This window comes from Plectropomus leopardus, chromosome 14, assembly GCF_026936395.1.
Source record: "Plectropomus leopardus strain MGB_pleo_1.0 chromosome 14, ASM2693639v1, whole genome shotgun sequence".
Lineage (NCBI taxonomy): Eukaryota > Metazoa > Chordata > Actinopteri > Perciformes > Serranidae > Plectropomus > Plectropomus leopardus.
The window spans coordinates 16,040,252-16,059,043 of record NC_142189.1 but is presented as its reverse complement, the minus strand read 5'-3'; the positions used below and the strand labels follow the sequence as shown (position 1 = coordinate 16,059,043).

At 38.9% G+C, this 18,792-nt stretch overlaps 1 protein-coding gene across 3 annotated transcripts in view; it reads right to left on the bottom strand.

Annotated features, from left to right (window-relative positions):
- Positions 1-18,792, bottom strand: part of LOC121953774 (cannabinoid receptor type 1B) — a 34,209-nt gene that overhangs the window by 11,864 nt on the left and 3,553 nt on the right. The gene's annotated exons all lie outside the window — the stretch shown is intronic.

Sequence of the window (18,792 nt, the reverse complement as noted above, 5' to 3'; positions counted from 1 at the left end):
ATTATGTTTACCAGCTTGTCTCTAACTTTGTCAGTCATATGTTGCTATGTAGGTTTTTAGAGCTTCTTCACTGAGAAAAGCTGCCTGCTGAGAGTGAAGCACAACAGTAATGTTGCCAAAACCAAAACAATGAGGTGGGAAATGCTAAAACACTCTGTAGGCTTGGGAATAAAATTCAATGCCATGCCATCGCTCTGAGAGCCCATAATTCTGATGCCCCATTTGTTTCGAAAAATATGCCAGTGGACCAAAAGCCCAGTTCTCCAAAAATACACATTCTCTGCAGTTAGTTTCAGTTTCAGCAGCATTTGAGCCACTAAATCCAGGTGTTTTTGTTGCGATAATGGGCTGTTGGAGAAATGGGAATGGGGCATTTTGCCAGAACTGTGGCGAGGTATTTTGGGCCGTTGGAACAATCAAAAATACAGTGCTAATATGAAATATTGATTACAGCTACTTTATATCTAAACTACATTAAGTATTTTAAATGCTCTATACCTGGTTTAATTTCTGGTGTTGCACCCATTACATGAGCTATTAGCTGTGTCAGAGTATTTATGTTTTTTTGTAGCCTAGATTAAGTTTACCATGGGAGGCAGTGTTTATTAGTGTGGCAGGTGAAAAGAATACAGAGCACAGGTGCATTATGCATCAGTGAAGGGTAGATTGCATGAGTTTTAGGCCCTCTTGAGTAGCGACTATCCTGATCAATGATGATGACAGGGCAGTAGTTACTGTTGGGTTAAGTTGCAGTTTATTCAAGAATACACTTCACAGCAACATTATTTTTTTATTGTAAATCAAACCTGTTTTGTGGTATACTGACTGGCTTTGCTTTCTAGTTTGGGCGTGCAAAGTGAAAAAAAAGACATGCATAATGAGACCATCTGTTGCACCTGTGCCCCATATACATTTTCCTGCCACACTAACCTACACAGCCACCTGTGGTGAACTTGATGTAGGCAACAAATAAAAACAGACGTGACTACACACACATAGTCAATGGCTCCTACACCTGTTAAATTGGAGAGATACATTAATATGAAAGGGAGCATGGACACAGTGGCTTCCTTTCTTCACAAAACACTGAATGAGGAAGGTTAGGGACTGTTTGTTATTTATGAGAGGTGAGGAGGTGGTGCAAATGGGGAAGGACTTCAGATATTTTTGGGGGGAGATCCTTAATTTTGTCAAGTTATAAAGAATCAGGTGCATAATAAAGGGCTCCCTGAGGAAATTTTGTACAATGTGGGCATATGCGAGAGCTGGACTTTCCAGATATACCTGAATGATTAAACATGTATTTTAGGGACGTTAAATTGTAATGTGACAGGTGGTTGTTCGACCAACAACTGTTGTATCATGTTTTAATGTTTTATGTTACTTTTATCATTATACACATAAATATACATTTTTTCTGGGGTTTTTTATTACAATTTTTTTTGTCTTGGTCTGGGTACTGATTTGATTTGTAGGATTTGTCAAGTTCTGACTTGGTTTTGTATTGTTTCTATTTTATTTACTACTTAGGCTTTTCTTTCATCTCCACTGGATTGACCAATTATTTCTATCTTTTTTTAACTTTGAAAAATCAATAAACATATTGTGGGGGGAAAAAAGGGATTTCTTAAGCACTCGGGTGGGAGGTGTGTTTTTGTTTTATTTTGCCTTAGGGGAGGGACATTTAACTTTAAATGGTCATATTTTGTATTTATTTTTAAATACCCTCAGAATCCCAAAACCCGTAGGTGTGTTTGAAAGGCATATTTTCTTTAAAAAAATCTCCAAAATCACTACATTTATCGGCCAGACACACTGTTAAATATAGTGAATTATTTTGGGAGGGTCATGCTTTTTACACTGTGAGAAAATATTTTCAAGAGGTGAAAGTGAAGCCAAGCTATGTGGCAGCACAGAGTGCAGTGTAGTGGTTAGTTAACGCTCATATTTTGCATTATAATCACAGTTTGAGCTTGATTCCCACCTAGCGCGTCCTTGAAAGCATTCATACCCCCCACAGCACTCATCCATTCTCATTCTGCTCACTCCTTCACATTTATTCACCCATTACTGGCAAATACATCCAGCAAACAATTTCAGAGCATGCTCCCATCCCAGAAGAGGGTCTTATCACACAGATACTTTGTGCATCAGCTTTTAGCTTTATCACAAGATGAAGAGACTCCAGCACAAATCAGTTGACATTAAAGAACAAAGAGTTTCAAATTGGATGAAATTTGTTGTCTTGTCTTTTACACAAGTCTATACAGTGCATTTATTTAAGTTTCACTCACTATTTTCCTTCCAGTGAGAGGAATGCACATGCAAAGTTCAAGTTTATAATGAAAAACAGTGCAAAATATACCTCTGCACTGATGCAAGCATGCATTTGCTTGCATATTGCAGGAAAAAAAAAAAATTCAAGTCTGGTGCACATTGTCCATCACTCTGAATGCATTTGCGGTCAGCGGTAAAGAGCAGCTTGACTTAGCCAGTCTTTCTTGGCAAGTGTTTTGCCTTCACTTGCACATGAAGCATTAGTCTTGACTGTTGGTCAGATGTGGGTTGTGTGTGAACTCACCAGTGTTAAAGAGAACAAAACCAAAATTGACTCATGAAAGGGAAAAGGGCTTCATCTGATGCTAATGAAAGTTTTTCCTCTCTCCTTTTAATAATTGTTGCTTTCCCTTGAACTCTCTATTAACATCTCCCCACATTCATGGATAAAAGCATGTCTGGAAAATAGATAAATTTAGATTGATTGTGCACTCAATTTGACAAAACTCTTTGATCTAATAATCTATGAATATTTCATTCAAGCAGTCTTTTGGGCAATACAGCAGAGCCACAGGATGTAGAAAATGTCTCAGGGTCATGATATCACATCCACTGTACGCCAAGACCTTCATGATAAAAGGCAGAGGTCAAAGATGAGCACTAATGGCAGATGACATTTCAACTCCCAATGTCATTCAACTGCCGCGACAAGACAAATTCATCCAAACCAGGTCAGGAAAGTATCTGCTACACCATCACAGAAAAACCACGGTAGGAAATCTTTTTTATTTTTTTTCTCATTTTATAAGCAGTGTACGTGAATTATGTAGCTTTCTAATTTTAAAATCAACTCTTGTAAATGCATGAAGTGAATAATTAAGTGTAATTATGAGCAAAAAACATTACATTGGGGAATGCTTTATTTTCTGGCTCCTTTATTTCCTAGTAAACAGTAAACTGTAATGTGGCTCTAAGAGCCATGTGACTCAGAGTTAAGGGTTGCTTTGTGTTAAAACAAGAAAAAATGTTTTATTCATCGCTATTCAAATGTCATTTTTTATGCAAAAACATTTCATGAATATCAGAAATATCAGAATTTGCCTCTAAATAATTTTAATTATTCGATTTATTAAATTGATTAATGTGAAACACTTGGCATTCCAGTCTGCATGTAAATGTATTATCATTTTCTTTTTTCTAGATCTCTTTTGTGAACTTCTTTTTATTCTTTAATTTATTTCACTTTATTTTATTTGATTTTTTTTATTGTATTTTATTGTGCTAGGTACACTCATGGGCTGTGCCCTAATATAATCTGGATTGAATTAAAAAAAATCTGCATTGAGGACATTTCCTTTCAAAACTTAAACGCATTTTCCGGATAATAATTAACTATCAATTTCCAGACTTTTAGAGTTTTTAAGATGGAACAAGACAAGACAAGACAAGACAGAAGTTAGTAAGCAACAGAAAAAATAAGGCACGGCCCAATAAATGCAAAGCGTATACAAAAGTAGGGCTGCTTATTTACATGTTTGTACAGTGTCAAATCTGAGGTACAGTGTGGTATTAGTACCTCTACTCAAATAAAGCATCAGAATAATTCCTTCTCAAGTTCTCTCAAGGACACTGCCAAGTAAATTAATAGGAAATCAGGAGTTTACAGAACCTTGAAATAAACTTTTATGCCATTCTGTTGTTGCCCACACAATCATCAACGTTCACAAATAAACCAGGAGCATCGTGGGAGGCTCTTGGTACAACTCCGAAATAAAAAAACACATTTGTAGTAAACTAATACTCAAGAATACAAACCAGGCTGTGTGTGATTTGTTGAGCGTTAGTTTATTACAGTGTCACGGGTGCAGCTGACACATGCAGAACTGTAGGATTGTGTGTTATTGTCATTTTCACACATCCTGGTGTATTACAGGGTCAACAGTTGGACATGCTGCTGATAATGACCAAAATGTGATTAGCAAAGTGTGCATGAAGAAGTCGATTTTGAGAAGTACCAGCACATAAAGACAGATTTGATTATAATCCTTGTCAGGTAGAGCTCATATCTCCCCCTCCTACAGCAATCACAGCCATCTGGGCTGGAAAATAGATTGATGGCTACAGAGCATAAACAAGCCTGCTGGCAGCCAGCCACCAGCCATCAGGCTGAACTTGGCGTGCAGAGACGATTCCTTCACTTTATACCTATAACCCCCCCAGTTCTTATCACTTCACAGCTTGTGGCCTAATTGACTTCAGGCTTACACGTATGTGGGCTAAACTTCGAATCTGCTGCGGATATTACTCACCCAGACAGCACTGTGTTACAGAACAAGTACCAGCATATAATATGAAGTTAAGAAACTCCTGTATATGTTGTAGAACTCATTTTTAACTTTTCACTTTTTCACTAGTCTCCACCAAGCGGGAACCTATATAATTAAACAGATTTTATAACAAAACAAAATTAAGCTGCAGTTCTTCTAAATGACCACTTGAGGATGGCTCAAAGAGTGAGTCAATCTCTGAAAACCACCATGTTAAAATGCTCAAATTTGCAGCAGAAATAAAAATATTTACAGCCTAGCTAACTTCAACATCATGTCAACTGTACTGTACTGTATAATTTTCATATAACTCACCCATTATATTTTTTGAAGCTTAACGCTACCCTTAATCTAGGGCAGGGCCCCTTGAGTGACAGGCTGTCTGCGAGGTGTCGCTATGGCTTATGGCTTAACAATGAGTCAGATCCAGCCATCACTCCTCCACAGCTTCAACCTCCAAATATGGTCACTTCTTGCTCCAAAAAAAAAAAGATGCCAACGCAGGAAATGCCAAACTCAAGGCTTCAAAACAGCAGTCCACAGTCTATGGTTTCAACCAAACTCTTGCCAATGAACACAAGTGGGGATTGCAACTCGAAGTGTGTAAATTTGCCATAGTAACTTAAAACACTAATAACGTTACCACCAGCAACATATACCAGCTAATTATAAAGGCACTTGTTTAGCACTTTGCTAGTGGTTCGACCACTCAAAGTGCTTTCACACTACAAGTGACGTTCACTCCTTCACACACACATTCGCACACTCACACACTGTTGGTCAAGGCTACCATGGGTCCCACATGCTACTCAGTTTTTGAAACACTCAAAGGCAATAGTTTTAATAGTTATCTGGAGCAATTTGGGGTGCGGTATCTTGCCCAAAGATACTTCTACATGTAGACTGGAGGAGCTGCAGATGTGGATGACCGGCTCTATTTCCTGCACCAGAGCTACCCTCGTTTCAACCATGGACTGAGTCGAGCACGTCTTTACCCAAGTCCATTATGTAAGTTTGCCATAATGTTACAAACTTAGCCTTTAACGCTACAGCCTAACATTACTAACCTCAAAATACATCAGCTAATTTAATCAATGCTCTATTTCATAATCATGGTGGTTAAAGCAAGCAACTCCATACACCAATTAGCAAATAAATATTTTAGAGTGGGCCGCTTTAAGTGGCAGACTGTCTGTTGAAATTATCTGCAGTTTCTCAGTCAGATCCACGTCCACAGAGCCAGCCTCTGGCCCGAAAACGGTCACTTTCGGCTCTAAAAGAACAAGAACTCTAAGCTCCCAAACGGCAGTCCACAAACCATTGTGTGTTGTAATGGTGGCTACATCCCATAATATTCACAGTCTATGTTCTCCTCTAGTTCTCAGCTGTACTTTGACTGCTGTAACTTTTGGCAAATGTATAAATATTCTTTCAGGGTGTTTCAAAATTAACATTTTTCTTTTCTTTCATTGATTTGTTTCTAGCATCACGATATGCATTTATTTCATATCCAACCTTCAAGTAACAACAGTGAAGCCCTGCAGAAAACTATTTGTCTGCATCTTGACAAGAACAATTATCAATCTTATTCCTGATTCACAAGCTGAGAAGATTATAAAAGCTGCACCGTGTCTTTGTAAGCATTTCAGGTGCATCACCATGGAGACACTGCTGCGCCACAACTGAACAAGGTCATCTGGCTTACTCGAGTTTGTGTGCTTTTTGTGTGTGTATGTCTTTAACTCTGCAGAGACTGTGAGACAGTACAAAAGAAGTAATCCACAGTTGGTTTGATGATGGCATATTGAATGTGTCATGTTCAGGTTCTGTTATTATTCAGGTCTATCATCACTTCAGGATTGTTATGATCCCTCAGGCTACATTTTTCTTTGCTTATTGATGCAGGGTGCCAGTTGGTAGCACTCATTTTAGGGACACACAACAGTGACGGATCAAATTATTATGATTTTCCGTTGTATCAGGCTGTGTGATATGTGTTTCATCAAAGGGTCACTATTAGAGGTCATGGTGACACAGTGCTTAAAAAACTTGCTCGAATAGAAATGTAATATGTCAGTGAAAACTTCTCAGGGGAAAACTTATAAATCTCTTGCAGCGGTTTGCATTTATATTGTTCTTCTTTCCACATGACATTTACATTTAAAAGATAATGCGGGTGATATTTTACTTTTGTTACGGTCAACAAATCTCTTGAGAAAAACAAAACAAAATCAACAAAGCAATCATTTTTTCTCTCAATACTTTACAACTTGTCTTTGGCTCTCATAGCCTACCCACTTTCATTTTTAAAGATGCTATAACCGATTTCAAACTCACAATAGATGAAATCAGCAGTTCAAATCTGCTTGCATTGGAAAAACCTTATTTGGGCTTCAATTTTGACAAAAATCACCAAATAAACTTTTGTATATTGTATTGTGTGTCGGAGAGAAAACTAGACTTCAGCACCTCCTCTTGGAACTATTTTCAGGCTTTAGAAAATCTGTACCGTGAAGGGAGACTTTGGCCAATCACAGGTCATTTCAGAGAGGGAGTATTGGCTGTTTTTCAAATGTAGATGGTCGAGCACGTCCCTTTAGATGGTGAAAGCCTGATTCAATGGCAGAGCGTCCTGCACACACAAAAGCTATTCTTGCATTGGCAACGCCTGCCTACACTGCAAAGCAACCCAAAAAAGGGAGACGGACTTATTAAAAGAGACAATAAATGAAACAATACATCTTAATATCAGTGAAGCTTTTTGGGGATGGAAAAAAGTTGCAATAGTTTAGCCCTCTGCTAGCATACTAGGAAAACAATGAGATTCGAGAGCTCCTTACCCTCCGAGCAGAGGACACAATCAGTAGCCATATAACAAAGAAGGTAAATGACTGTGATTGACATGTTATGCCTTTGTTACTGTTTTTAAAATGCTGTTGATACATATATTATATGTCACGCTAGAGGTGGACGCTTGTGTGTTTAACATCACACCTGTCATGCCTCCTTTGATGGCGGGATGCTGTGATGCAGTGTATAATCACACACTGGAGCAGAATGATGCCGCCATGGTTTGGTTCTGTGTAAATGTGCAGGGGCAGTATAAAAGGGGGACTTTGAGGCACTGTAGCGCCATCTCTGTGTAAAAGCAGCTTAGCTAGAGCCTCAAATCACAGTGTGTCCTCCACCTCACTCCCTGTCACTATACAGGGCACCGCACGGGGAGGAGAGTGGCCAGCAGACTTAGAGACAAACCCCCGGTCAGCGGACACAGCAACCTAAATCCAGCCAGCCCAAACCACAGGTTAGCCCTGTCGCTGCTGCTGGCTAAATGCCCGCCGTGACACCTGGCAGCGAGGGGAGGGGGGGGTTGTTCACTCTCATCGCTCAATATAATTTTTTCATTGAGGAGGCTCTTAAAACGCACAACACATGACCAGCTCAGCAGCAAGGAAGACACAGTAAGAGACTAACTGGTAAACATAGCAGTGCATTTCGCAGCTTAAATATTTTTCTCTTGACTCAAGACCAAAACAGAACTAAACAAAGGGTTAATACTGGACTTACAGTCACCAGTCAGACAAAACATCAAATATGGCTACCAAGTGGCCATAAAAAAGGTTTTAAGAAATGTAGCAAACATTATGCAAACATGAGTAAAATTGTGTGTTTGTTGAGTATTTTCAGCCACAGATTTGATGCAAAAGTAAGTATTTATTTAGCCCTGCAACACAGAGTATTGAGATATATTAGTTTTGGGTACACGGTCAATACTTGGTTGAGTTGGTTTATCATGGTGTTCACTGACAATAAAAAAAATGTTATATATGTCACCAGTCTTTAATTAATTTCTTTGTTATAACTCACAAAATCTGCCTCTCAAACATAAATACACAGTGGTCCTGTTTCTGCAGGTCGTTTCAGACTCTGCAGAATATGAGTCATGTTAGGATGCATGTGTTATATCAGTTTTGGCTCAGCAGTTTCACCCAGTTTGGGGTTCATGCAGGTTCAACCCTCATCAGTCTCTCTCAAATGCATGTTTGTGGATGAGGTCAAAGGTCATGACCACCAGAGTCGGGAGTTCATTGTTAAGTCCAGATTGATTAATGATGTGTCACGCGACAACACCTGTTCCAACGATGAAATCAGCATTTTATCCACTCCACTTTCTATTGATTCCCAATGTCAGATTTACGAAATTTGTCACTTTCTGTGCATTTCACAGCTTGCTGTTCTAAGCGCGCGTGTGTGTGTGTGTGTGTGTGTGTGTGTGTGTGTGAGAGAGTAAGTGAGAGAGAGTGAGTGTTTGGAGGTCTGTGGTGTCAGAGAAGGTGTCTAAATTATTTCTTTGATGTACGAGCTGTGGGAGCTTGGGGCAGACAGCTTAATATTACATTATTAAAGCCGGCAGGTTTTGGTTATAATCATTAGAAGAAGGAATTCATTTGAAGTCTTAATGCATGCTGTAAATGTATTAGCAGTGATTTGTTCTTCGTCTTGTCTTTAAGGTGTCATAACTGCCCAAACAGCCATCTGGATCTATTCTAAAAGGCTTACATCAACAGTGTTCACAAAATAACAGCTAAAGGTTTGTCTGTCATTTTTATAAAAAATGTGTGTCATGATACATGCTGCATCAATGTTTCTATTTGTATCAAAATCACATTTCAGTCATTCCCAGAGTTTTTTTGTGTCTGCAAAATATGAACCAACAGAGATTACAAAAGAATGACCTCCAAAAAGAGGACACCTATCTTTCAGTCCTGGAAAACAGCCTCAGTGTTGTTGGAAAAAGATAAATACATGGGCAGCTGGAAACAGAGTGGCAGGAGGTTGGATGTAATGGCTGAATTAAATAGAGTTTGAAAGCATCACCATTTTGTTCTGTTTGTGTATCTTTTGTTTTGTAAGTTGTTTTACCTTGAAGCTGAAAGCAAAAAAGAAAAGCGAAACAGCATCCTAAAAATGCAAAAAATGCCAGCAATTGTCAGGGAAAAAAACAAACAAACAAGACAAAACAAACCCCACAAGGCTGTTCATTCAACATTACAAAGAACATGATTTTTCTGTAATACAGACTGCGACAGGCTCAGATTGAGAGGTTCATTTTGAAGGGTAGTTAGACTGTGATCATTAAAGGGACAGTTCTGCACTATTTTAAAAATACATATTTGTCCTCTTACCTGTAGTGCTATTTAACTGCAATCTACATTGTTTTGGTGTGAGTTGCTGAGAGTCGTAGGTAGCGGCAGTAGAGATGTCTGCTTTCCCTTGAATATAATTAAAGTAGACTACTCAGCTTGTGGTCCTCAAAGCGCCCCAAGAAAAAAAAAAAAAAAAAAAAAATTGAAAAACTCAACAGCAATGTCTCTTTCGGAAATCATGACCTGGTCGCTCAAGATAATCAACACACTTTGTATATGCCAATGCATTATTTGGTGCTTTTTAGAACCACAAGCTGAGTGCCATCTAGTCCCATTATATTTGAGAGAGGCAGGCATCTCTGTGGCCGATATCTTCAAGAGCTCCATCTCTGATGTGACTGATTAATTTAAAAACTTTTACATTTTATCTCAATCACTTTATTTAAAAAAACACACAAACAACCCCAATATTATTTGGCAGTGGACACATTAGAAAGAATAAATCATAAGGTTTCTGTCCATATTTTCTTTTTTAAAGATTATTTTTGTATTTTTTTGCATTTGACAGGACACTTACAGTGTGAAAGGGGGAGAGAGAGGGGATGACATGCAGCAAAGGCCTGAGTTTGAAACTGAACTTGCAGCGCTGCAGCAGGGATAAGTCTTTGTACATGGGGAACCAGCTTTACCAGGTGAGTTACCAGGTGCCCCATTTTTTTCATTCTTGTATTATAAAAACTCATTCTTGTCTGATTACGCTAATTTATTTGTTTTTATGATTACGTATCCTGATTGTATGCAATTCGTTATGACCAAACCTTGTGTGCAACAGTGTTAGACAAATGGATGAATTCAAACTATAATATGCAATAGTGTTATCACCTATGTACATTTTATATTAATAGTTCAAATACTAATTGTCTACACATACAAACCAACATAATGTTTGCTTTACAACAAAAAATTATGACAGGGTTGCGCATCATTTCCTGACTTTTCACAGATCCATATTTAATACAGGAAGACTACAAAGAAAATGCTGTGAAAAAAATACTACTAGAACAAAGTAGATATAAATAAATATAATACAATAAATGAGCCAAGAAGAAAACAGTTACAAAGCTGAGGGTCTTCATTGGACACATTTTTTTAATCAAGCTGTTATAACTTTTTTTTAGATAATCAGTGATTAACAAAAGGCAGGAAACATTTTTCACAATAGGCTCCATATCTGACACTGCTGCTTGTCATTTTAATCAGGCTTTGAACGGCACCCCGCGGTGAGTAACCCTGTCTTCGCATCCTGTCTGATGACTGTCTGATTGTTTAAGGCTCAGTCTTTGATAGTAATCAAACAGCTGTTGAGCTTTGTGTAAAATTACAGCTGCAGTAACTCACATTTGAATTATTATTGTATTTATCTTCATCGGACTGCTGCAGGTAATCTGGTGCAACTGAAACATCATTATTAAACACTTAAAGTCATTATAATACTGACTATTTTATAATTACATAGCTGAATTTCTTGAAGGGGTCAAATGTATATGTATGCATATTCAGTTAATACATGTAAAGCGAGACTCAATACCAGTGTGTGTGGAGTGCATATTAACCACTGTTTGATTATTGATTTGTGTTGTGGATGCACAACAGGCTGGGGAATAATAATGAGATTAATTTCTAAGTTGAAACACAATATCGGACATATCAGACCGTGTTTAATCTCCATCAAACATAACTTCAAAACAAATGGAAAATCCTTGCGAGAAGAAGGATTAGCTTCTTGTGACACTATCTTATACAAAATCAAATTAGACAAAAGTAATTTCATGAGCGCACATTATCTCACTCATGCAAAGATTTCATTTCTTAGCTTCAGAAATGAAGCCTGCAGGCTGTGTGGCAGAGGCAGGATATATTAGAAATAAAGGTAAATCAAATCTTTGCAGAGTGAAATTAATTTTTTTTTTTACTACTGAACTCATCCAAACATAGATGTAGATTTCAAATAGGACACAGGGGACACACACCGCTCAATATTTAGAACGTTTGTCCCCCACCTAAAAAAACTTTAACCTGTTTTGAACCCCCGTCCATTCCAACAAACATCGGCTGTCTAGATCATAGATTTGAATAATGCCTGGATACTGGACAAAAGATGGCGCCTATTCATGCCAATGGAGCTGCTCACCTGGCACATATGCCAATAAAGTTTTTAAGCTTTCGGGTTTCTTTCTGCAGGATGCAGCCAACTGAATATGCACTGCAGTGTTTCTCCTGATAGCCCCCCTCGCACGTTCCTGCTCAGCTTTCATATTGTGACGACATCATATAGTTTTAATTGCTTTTCTCAGCTTGAATACAATTTTAGAAATATAACAATATAACAATTGATATGAGTTAATCATTCATGAAAAAAGAAATGGGCAGAAAAATAAACATATAATAAAGTATCCTAATAAAAAAAGTTGCTAATGATTCATGAATGATGCGTTCTGAATGGTTTAAAGTAGAAGAGGGCTTTTATTTTGTCAAAAAAGACATTTACATCATGAATTGATGCAGAAAAGGCACAAACTGGTGCATAAAAAAATCACCAGAATGCAGAAATTAAGTGCTACAAATTTCAGTCTCCCCCTTCAACACTGAAATAGGACCTATGCCCTTGTACTTAAATGTAAATCACATGCACCACTGAGCCGAGCAGAGGAGCTTAATAAATGACAATTGGGTCAAAATACAAACTACTATAAGTGTAATGTTGTATTTTATAATACATCCCCAAATGTCTTTTTTTCTCCTTAGGTCCACTACCTTATATAAAAGATCATTCCAAAGAATTTTTAAAAATAAACGAGTGTCAGAAAAGGATACACAGAGCTGGTGCAACACATCGACCATCAGAGCAGCAACACACCACTGTGTCTGTTGTAGTACAATAAATCCAGTTGTGTCAGCTGGGGCTTAATTTTTTGAATGCTTTAAGTATCATTCACACACAACAGGTCACCAGAGTCTGAAAGGAATACTAAGCATGTTCATTATTCAGGAGTAGCTATGAATCTGAGAGAGCTGTGGCAATCACATTAGCCGATAAACACAGAGGACAAGGAAGACGCCTACGAGTTCCCGTGGGAGAGCTTCCAATTAACACTCAAGCTTTCTCCGTGACATGACGGCAGGCTCAAGGATGTGAAGAGATGGAAGGATAGGCACACACACAGAGGGAAACATTCATTTCTAAAGGTGAAGTATATGAACTATGCGAATGTTATGGTATCTAAAGTGCAAAATGAATGCACCAAGGACACTGTGAGTTAATCTTTCCTTTGAAATAAATAAGAATATTTACTTCAATTTAATAACCTTTACTTATTTATTTTTCAAGGTGTTTTTTATCTCCACTCTTTAGCCTTGCTAGCAGCATGGCTCTAGGGACGGCAGTGTCTGCCATAAAATATCTTAACTATTGGGTGGACTGCCATGACATTTTGTACATTCATTCATTTGCACATTTTTTTTTAACTCGATTGCTCCTCTAGCACCATCATCAGGTTGACATTTGTGGTTTCAAGTTCCATTAAATTCTATAAACACATATGAATATGTTATAACCCCTCAGGGTAGTTTGTTTTAAATTTGACAATTTATTAAAGGGATGCTTTGCTGATTTTCAATCAGCTCTGTATAATAACAATGTGGGTAGTATGTGTAAGTTAACTATGGCAAACTTCCCTCCATCACCCAGATCTCCCTGCTCCTCTTTCTCTCTGGTGCTGTTGCTCAACTTCAGATTGTACTTCAGCATTTTCATATACGCCCGCCCACCACCGACACAAAAAGTATAAAAGCAGATCAAGAGTGAAAGCTGCCCTTCTACTTCTTGCTTTTTTTAAATGCTGGCCAAACTCAGTTTAAAGAAAAAATAGAGCTGATATAAACAGTGCCGATCAAACTATAAAACTAAGCAGCGCTGATCAAATATGAACCAAGATTCTGTTACTACATTGCCAATTCAATCCTTTAAGGCTTTCAGAAACATAGTGCACTGTTTAACTGTGATTCAAGATCGTTTTGTTGCAAGCCAGCTGCCATATTGTATCCTGTGGAAAAATGGACAAGCTCACATTAAGTCGCCCACCAATGGGAGCATTTATTGGTCCATTGGGGTGAAGTGCATTCTGGTAGTTGTAGGTTTTTTACCTCTTCAGCAAAAGTGAATGCTACAGCCCTTTTCCTCTGTTTTCTCTAGTCATGTAGCACCAATTTAAAAAAATATTTGTGTCTTTCTATTGCATAAACGGCCTAGTTTTATGAAAAGACCATCTTTCCAGAAGTGCAATACTTCTTTAACTTTAAAAGCCTTCACAGGGGTGCCTGGTAGCTCAGCATGTAAAGCGGGCGCGCCATGTTCAGAGGCAATATCCTTGCTGCAGTGGCTGCTGGTTCGTTTCTAACTTGTGGCCCTCTGCTGCATGTCATCCCTTCTATCTCCCCTTTTGTGGTAACTTTGTCCTATTAAATTAAGGCAACAATACAAAAATTTTTTTTTAAAAAAAGCCTTTACATACTGGAGGCAAATCTGCATCAAAAGTATTCAAACCGGCAGCAATGCAAATATGTGACAGTTGCAACAGGTTCACCATTATCATGACGCTGTGACGTGACATCTGCTCTGTGCAAAATGATCAGCTGATGCCTTTATTCATGGTGCACAGCTCGGAAAAATCTACCTTGTTCTGCAAATAAATTAAGTTACTTTTTCGCAGCATAAGCTAATATTTCTGTCTGAAAGTCCTCATGACAACAGTTCAACAATATGTGGATATGTGACTTTAAGCCTATTCAGCATCAGCATGTTGGCATTGTTGTGATCACGTTGGCATTAGCTGAAAGCATCACTGCTCGCATGGCTGTAGACTTTTGTCTTGTTACTATGAACACTGTCTTGCAAACAAATACAGGCAATCGCTGTGAAATTACTTCTGTGGCAAATATTAGAAACAAAGTCTATTGCAAGGTTGTAATTTTCATCATCATGTGAGTAACATAAAGTGATACAATAAGAGAATAAGAATAATGAATTGCAGCTTCATCTAATAAACAGCAGCTCCTCTTGTGGTTTTGCCTTCAAAAACGGACTCACGGTGGGCAGTTTCATTCTGACGCAGCAGTTTCCCTCCTGCCTCTTCAAAAGACTTGGAACTGACATTTCTCTTGTGTTGTTCAGACCTTTTCTGCTTTTAGAAACAAAAACTGATCCCTAATTGATCCCTCAGTTCTCTTAACAGACTTCTGCCCCCCCCAGCCGCCTGACATCACCCGAGTCTATGTTTTATTTAAACGGTTTCAGCTTGTAGCAATTATCAGAGCTGGGAGATCCTCTGAGGACAAGGAGGTGTTTCTTCTCTCCTTTGGAGCAGAAAACCGAAATTACTCCTGCCCCCTCAGGAGCTCACCGAGTGAATTTTGAAAACTACAAATTAAGCATACAGTGAACCAAGGAGAGTATCAACCTTTCAGATGCAATACATGTGGGTCGTATGAAAAACAGGCTAAGCTTTGGCCTGTTTTCCACAATCAATGTGTCAACTGTCGCTGGGCTTAGCAGTTGTTTTCAACAAGGCTACTCCTTTTCAAGCTTCTTCTTTCTTAATTTTTAACTTTCTTATCCTCTGTGTACGTGTGAGGAATAAAGAATTTCAGCTTTCTCACCAGAGCTACCCTTTCTTATCAATACACTGACTTATTTGTTGCTGTAATCATAAAAGATCATCCAGCACAACAACTCAGTGGGACTTAATAACTACACTTCACCTCCACTTTGCACACACCCCGCTGATTGCGGCTCCTCTGTGGTTGGAGGGACTACTCGTACTCCCACTGTTCAACACGCTGCCCACAAAGGATGATGTTATGGGTGCAGACAGCAGCCTTTTCAGCGTGTCAAACAAAGAAAGGGCACTGCTACGGCTGCACTGCCTCTGAAGCAGCGAGGGCAGCTGCGCGGGCAGACAAGAAAATATGCAGACTGAAGACAGGAAAAACTGTGTTCAAACAACGATATAGGTTTTGTATTTTGGAGACATTTCATTTTGATGTTGTTGCATTTTGTGAGCGTCACTATGCAATCTCGTTTCCTGTATCTTCTGTTCAATTTTGTGCTCCTTCTGTAAAGCAATAATGGCTTTCGGGGCATGTGCAGACTATCAAGTTCTGCTTCTATCCATTACAAACAAATCACTTCCTGTCTGCTGCAACCCAAGATGAGAAAATGTGTCACTATTTGTGTGCCAGAGGATTCTTTTTCCTTAAAAGGGTGTAAGAAACAGCAAATGTGAAAGCTTCAGTTTAATGGAAATTATTTGAAGCAGTGATAAACTGTATAATTTAAATCTGTGATACAAAAACACAAATGTAAAATGTGGATTATGTTTATAGAATTTAAATGCATGAGCTCTGAATGTGTAAAAAATGTTGTTTTTGTGGGTTTACAGTATTTACAGACCAGGCTGAAGCTCTGTTCCATCATGAGCCAACACAAAAACATGAACAAATGTCGTACATCGCCATCCCACCCCCACTCCACTGCCTGAAGATGCAGGACGACTTGATAAACCGAGGTGTTAATGTATTCCAGCTCGGAAAACGGAGAGGCACACTGTGTGCACTGATGTGACATTAATGACAGAAACAGGACTGTCAAGTTTCACATGCACCCACACACACGCATGCACAGTCACATTTCAGAGACCCGCGGGTGATATTTTCCAACAACCAAGCAGCTTGCTGTGTGATATCGAACACTGCAGGCTGGATTTTCAGGAGACTCCTCTAAGGGTGCATTTTGTTTGATAGTGATGCTGACAGGACAGAGCAAGCACGACTGACACGTTGTCAGTTTCTTTCAGTCAGCTGGAACCTCATGTTTAAAATCAGGCTCATCAATGACTTGTCAGGGTTTGCATTCGTCTGTTGGAGAGAAAATGAACTAGTTTAGTTGAGGCTTATATGGAAGCCCATTTATTCCAAAAAAGGAAAAAAAAAATAATGACAAGGTAGTCATTAACAAAATTCAAATGCGCACAGCATGTCAAAATGTTTGATTACTAAGTGACATAAAAAGTCAAAATTTTGATATAACATGATACAATTTGGAGAACCTACCAATCACGTTTAAGTCTAAGTTTACACCAAACAACAAGCACAATCAGATAATTATGCTGAAAACAAGCTATTTCTACCATTTCACTCATGAAAACAAGCAAGATGGTGCCTGTCACTTTCCTCCCACTAATCACTGTCATTTCTAAAATGGGCACAAAGCACTCGAGGCGAACGCAAACAAACTTAAGTCTGCAATAGGCTACTTGAAAGGAAAATAATCTTCATGCACTTAAGTCAATGTCCTCAATTGTTCTCCAACAAAAAAAAAAAAGATTTTTCACCCCAATTCTCTCACACTGATTTGGTAAATCAAAATATTTATTTTACCATTAGCTTTTTTTTATTTTCATCTTGACTAACTTTTTCTGGTCCATAGATGTTGACTGGATTAAAGGCACAAACACATTAGTATGTAGACCACACTCTGCACCGTGGCCACAGAAACACGCCACCACACACCCAAGCAGAGTCTGTTGTTTGTTTCATCTCCCATTTCAGAGACATGCTGTCATCAGGAGCACATCCATTCACTGTGGCTGTCAAACCAGCCTTCCTGTGGGGCGTCCTGCTGCTGTGACGCCTGCATGCATACATCACAACTCATGCATCACTCCGCCTGGGTGTGATGACTAGTGGCTCAACCTAAAATATCTACGCTGATATTTGGATATTGAGCGCCTCTTCACATACAGTATGCATCATGAGCTCAAAGTGTCATGGGAGGTTTTATTTGTTGCATCACGCAGTGGATGCTTTTAGTTTTGCCTCTGGTGCCGCTGGTATTCATCCTCCTCTGAGCTGATGTGAGTTTTATCAGAAGCACCTCTATTTCATCATCAGAAATGATTCTTGTTGTAAATTAAAATCAACATTCATGGGGTTCATCAGGTAGAGTGTGCGTCCCATATGCCTGAGGCTTCTGGTTCGAGTCCGGTCTGTGGCCCTTTTGCTGCGTGTCATTCTCCCCTCTCTCTCCCACCTCTCCTGTCTCTTTGTAACTGTCCTATGAATAAAGGGAAAATGCCCCAAAAAATAATCTTTAAAAAATCAAATAAAATCAACATTCACATCAAAAAATGTAAAGTTTTGTGGGATCACAGGCCAACACGTGCAGCCAAAACCATGCGTAATCATGTGAAAATAAACATGCTCTTGGGGAAAATCCCTCAATAAGACAATGGAGTGACACATGGGTGCCTCCCTTCGATGTCACTTAATTGATACACAATGGAGAGTGTCAGCGTCATCGGCGGGGCGTGAAGTAAGCTGACAGACAGGCCATGTCAGATGTCAGCTTGCTGTGCGCTGTTCAACATGTCTCCTCCTGTGACTGACAACCACCCCCAATTAACCTCCAACTCAAAATACAGACAGAAAACATACACAAGTACACCTGCTCTCACTCTCTTACTCTCTCACACTCACACAGTCGCTGTGTGTGTGACAGCTGTGGAGCTTCGTCTTTATTCATTCGGCACTAATTGACCTTGTTTCACGGGGCTCTCAGCTCATCCTCGGCAAGGAAGAGCATTGTTTGCTCGCTGCCTGAGTACAGTCATCTGAGTGCTACAGGCAATAAATAAATTCATTAATAATACCCTCTAAATAATTGTCAAGATTTTATATTCATTCTCTATTCATTCAAAAGTTCAAGGTAAAACATAAAAGGCAGCAGAATACTGATTTATTTCCACAAATTAAATGCAGTGCAGTGTGCAGAAGGAGCCGTCTACCAAAGTATGTCACTCTGGGTCCCTCTAGTGTAGTAACAGACAGATGGGAGAAGGATTTTAGTCCAAACCTCCATTTACTGTGATTCAATACAGCACAGCACATTACAGGTTTTAATTTATCTTAACAAAGATAGACATAGT